At 35.8% G+C, this 5,144-nt stretch overlaps 1 pseudogene; it reads right to left on the bottom strand.

Moving 5' to 3' along the window:
* Positions 1-728: 728 nt before the first annotated feature.
* LOC140802979 (UBP1-associated protein 2A-like) lies at positions 729-3,866 on the bottom strand (annotated as a pseudogene).
* Positions 3,867-5,144: the final 1,278 nt, after the last annotated feature.

Below are 5,144 nucleotides of genomic sequence, written 5' to 3'. Positions count from 1 at the left end.
TTTAGAGCACAGACTTTAGGGATTACAAAGACGAAGATTTTAGCTTTGTCTACGACAATTTATCACATTTGAACTGTCAAGAATACTATGATGTTTGAGAGCACTGCACCAGATATTCACAGGAGATTTTTCATGATCCAGCTGCATGACCAACAATATTTTCGTTATCTATTTGCTTATAATGCATTATAATCACGAGGTTGATTATGTTGTATTTCTTTTTTACGGATGTTTGTTCTAATACCTAGTAGTTAAAGACTATTTTGTACTGACCTACATATTATTTGGTCGTGTATCTCCAGTGTATTTATCTCCGCTATTTTGTATTGACCTGCATATTATTTGGTCGTGTATGTCAAGTGTATTTATATCTGCTTTGACCGAGTAATATAATTTATTTGCTTATTAAAAAAAAGATCATAAATAATCTCCTGGGATATGAAAGGCCAAGGAGGCAAATCCTAACTCCTCTCCACTTACTTGAGAACAATATTCCTGATATTTAGCCACGTTATACTGTATCACCTTATATATGGGGCATAAACACACACTAAATCAGATGAAGACACAAGTAGACCTCAAGATTAGCCCAACCACCTATTTTTTCTTAACTGGATTCTGTTTTCTATCATTCTCAATTATAATGTCGTCAAAAGAATCAATTTTAATTCGTACATCAAAATGAAACTATTTCAAGGTGTTGCTCAACAAGCCCATAAAGATTGATAGATCAGAGAAACTGCACCCAAGCTAATATCTTATGTTAATGTCACTAGAGAAAAACAATGAAAACCAACATCTAAAATCATAAAACTTTTAAGACATCGTACTAATGTGTTAAATAAGAATAAGCATATCTTTTAAACAGAGAGCAAGAAGAATCGAGCTCAAATACATAAACTATATTGTGCATTGCACAACCCCGGTCTTTATATAGCAAAGTGAACAAACATTTGTTGATTAAGATCAGGATGTCTTTAGCTTGAGTTTCTGAAATCAGAAGTTTCATAAAGCGGAGTCAGAAATTTGCTGAGCCAATGGCTATCTGCACAATTACAGAGTAACAAAAACGTAACCAACTTTAGAAAAGTTTCAAAGAACAACTTTGAAAGCAATTGTGAACGTGAACAGTTAAAACGGGTGGTTGATTCAAGTATAAAACAAAAAAAAATACTTCATAATCAGTAACCATAAGAAAAATCGAATAATAAGCTCGGTATCGATAAAAACAGCTACTCAACTTGATAGATTACGTTTTTGAATAAAAAGGGGACAAAAGATGTTGTGCAGTCACTTTAAAAACTTGGATGGCCAAAACATGGAATTAAAATGAGTCTGAACGAACATACATCGGTGACAAATGCAGAGCAATTGAAGAGGAAGTAGTTCACAGGAGAAGATGAAGAGCAGACATTTTGTGAAGAAAGCAACTCCAAAAGCAGAGAGCAAAAGTAAAGGACTTCCAAATATAAGGAATGAAAAACTTGGAGTAAAAATGAGCTAGGAGAAGGTCATGGAATTTAACAATAACCAATGGTTGTTTAAACAAATTCCGGAAAATCAATTAGATTTGTAATGCTTTAACTGACAGCTGTTCTACAGCTAATATGTGGCAATTAGAGGAGTTTCTTGCTGTGTCACAATTTTATATGCTCTTCCAGATAATGGATAGAATTTTTTTTAAGAGAGATTCACAGCTTGCCAGCAGAATGATTTTACAGACTAACAGGCCCTGAATTACATTTGTACTTTTCAAATCAACTTTCAGAAGCCACAGAAGCATACAGCCTAAGCAGTACCAAAGTTATTTCCCCAGAAATCACCACCTGCCCCAAATGAAACAAAGAAACGACTGGGTCATAGTGCTAACATCCTCATGCCACCGGAAGTATCTCAGTAATAGCAATGTTATTTACCAACAAAACCAAATCACGATAGGGAAAACATGGTAAAATTTTATCCATTGAAGTTTCTTGTTTTTCATAGAAAACTTAATTGAATAAAGTTAAATAGTGCAGATGAAAATCTTGAAACCACTCAGTCAGAGTGCAGAACCATACACCAAGTAATCAAACTAACCTTCATTTGGTACCTTTCATCCCAATGGCACATGGCGCACGACACCTTGGGGAGGGAGTTCTAAGAACAAAGCATATATTTTTATACTAAAAAAGCTATAGTTTTCAAAACTTGAAGGTATTGGATAATACTATCATCCAGCACACTCCTAAATTACCACTGTTTTGGAAATACTAGTGTTTCAATTCAACATTAAATTTCTTATTCTGCTCATGCTACATCTCCTTCACCATTCCTAGACTCACTTAATTCCTCCCCTAATAACCTAAAGTTTTCCCTTGAAGCGCAGAGTGAGCCCCTTCATAATTAATGGTCACAAGAGAGAACGAAAAGATGCAAGTAAAATAATTTTGAGTATGAACCAATTACCTTTTTGCCTCTTATCGCCCCCTGTAAGCCCTTCCTCCACGTTGGGACCCTCCACCACCACCTCCCCTCCCCATTTGCATATTTGAATACCCACTTTGACCAATGTTCCCGGCAGTTTGATTTCCATATCCACCCTGGACCAGCTGACTCATCATGCTGGGTACCACAGCAGGGTTATTCACCACTCCAGCACCTGGTCCCACAGAACCAAAAGCCCCTAGAAGGTTCAATCCTGCCCCCTGTGCCGCCATTAATGTTGTCAATGCCTGCCCTAAAGCAGCTGGGTTCAAACTCAAGCCCTGCTGCGGCTGCGGCTGAAATGGAGCCATCAAATTTCCAGGAATAACACCTGGCACTGCTGCCGAACCAGCAAAACTTGGAGCCAAGTTGTTGGCATATTGTTGGCTCTGAATATTCTGTGGCTTCTGCATCTGAATCGTTTGCTTCTTGTGTGACTTAGGACCATCAATTGCCTTTTGGCAATGTAGAGTAACTCCTTCAAATTGCTTGTGAGGTTCTGCCAAAGCCATTTTGGCGCTCTCTACCATCTTATACACATACAAACAGAACCCTCTCGGCTTCCCAGTTTCCTTATCTAGACCCAACGGTCCTTCCTCAATCTCCCCATATCTCGAAAAGAAGGCAGTCAATCTCTTGGGATCCAGCTCCGCCCCCACATTACTCACATAAATCTTCCTCTGTGTACACTCCGAGTCATACGACCCTGGCTCCTGACTACTCGGTTTCAGCGGCTGAAAATTCCCAACGGACGCCAGTTGGCAAGACGTCATCCTGCCACCGATTATCTTCTGCGGCTCCTTCAATGCCTGGCGAGCCCCACGGATGGACTTATAAATAACAAAACCATATCCCTTGGATTTTCCGGTGGTCTTATCTGGGATCACGCGACAATTTTCTATCTCGCCATACTTCACAAACTCTTCAGACAGAATCTCGGAAGTAGGTGTCCCACTTTAGGCCGTGCACGAATATCTTCCGCTGAGATGGATCAGCCTCCGCTGACTCTAGAATCCTCGCGGCTACGTCAGGGTGATTCTCCGCCGCCTCGCAGAGCAAACTTATCAGAGCCTCCTTGGTAAAAGAATCCAGTAGGCTCCGTGACGGCGCATCGACAAGGTCCTCATCTTCCCCATTGTCCTCTTCATCTGATGACTTGCCCTCTTCTTCTTCTTCGTCCTCTTCTTCCAATTCTTCTTCGTATTCTACTTCTTCATATTCAGCTTCTTCTTCCGGATCTTCTTCTTCTTCTTCAACAACTTCTACTTGCTGCTGGGGTGGTTCAGGTTGCTGCCGCTGCTGCAGAGGTTTGGCGGCGATCTTTCGCTTCTTGGCCATTTGGCAGGAAAATTTACTAGGGTTCTTCGATCGTTGACTTTGCTGATTAAAAATAATAAAACAAATATATATATATACTTCTCGACACGCGCCTTATGATCAGACCATATCTGAACATACGTTGTTTGCATAGATATCGAAGATTCTATTATTTAGATTTATATATGTTTTATTTATTAATTATATTATATATTCTATTTTTTTCTTGTTTTTAAAATAAATTCTACAAAAATATCATTTAATAAATCTCCATAATGTCCTAGGCTCCTAGCTAAACACATTGTTCTAAAAATCTATTCTGAGAACCTTACTCAAAAAAATTGTAAATAATTTAATTTTATTTTTGAATATTTTTAACAATAAGAAGGAAAAAAAATTTCGACAAAAATGGTTATAAATATGGATACCAATTTAAGTTAATAGTAATTTTTTTAGTATTTATTCTTCTTAAGATAATTTGATGAATTTGAAGTTAATTCTTTTTTAGTTAAAATAAATAAAAAACAAGAATACAAGAGAGAATAATTATTTTGAATACTTGCACCCAACAATCTCTCTCAATAATTGCACTCCTTGCAATCAATGGGAATTGAACTCATGACCTTGGCTTTGATACTCATTGTAGGACCGAGTACTTATCGTTTTACCAAAAGTTATAGCTGGTGATAATGGTGCAACTCAAATCTTTTAAACCGCACAACAGCTTAAAAATCATGGTTCGATCACTCTACCAAATAAGGACAATTATTGCATCCAACAAAAATAATTTGTTATAGGTTATATTTGAACAAGAACTTATCAAATTTTTTTAGAAAAATGTTTTTACAAAAAGTTTTGTAAAGAAATTTAAAAATTGTTTTAAGAACAAATATGTGTTTTGATAACTATTTTATAAAAAAAAATTTAAAATTAAAAAATAATATCCTTTAATTTTCATCATTTTCTTCATTTTTATAAACTTAGAAAAAAAAAAACAAATCTCGATTGTTCTTTAAAAAATATACTTAGAACATGATTTTTCAAAAATGTTTTACACAAATCTTATCCAAATACATAATTAAAAATTTTCACTTATAAAACATTAAAACTTTTTTTAAAATACTTATTTAAACGGAACCATAATATCCGACACCTGATGATTGTTTTATTAACCATACATTTAAGATCTTTTTTATTTGTAACAAAATCTTTATTATCAGTGACTCTGTAGAGTTTGTACATAGTGCTCTTATATTATATATAGAAAAAGATATATGTATACTAATATTAAAATCTAAATTTTCCTGCTATATGACCCGAACCGGATATGACAGATTCGGATCAGCTGAAATCTGATAAAA

Source organism: Primulina eburnea, chromosome 10 (assembly GCF_022965805.1).
Source record: "Primulina eburnea isolate SZY01 chromosome 10, ASM2296580v1, whole genome shotgun sequence".
In the NCBI taxonomy this organism is placed as follows: domain Eukaryota; kingdom Viridiplantae; phylum Streptophyta; class Magnoliopsida; order Lamiales; family Gesneriaceae; genus Primulina; species Primulina eburnea.
Note: the sequence above shows the minus strand (reverse complement) of the source record. Positions and strands in the feature narration are given on the sequence as shown.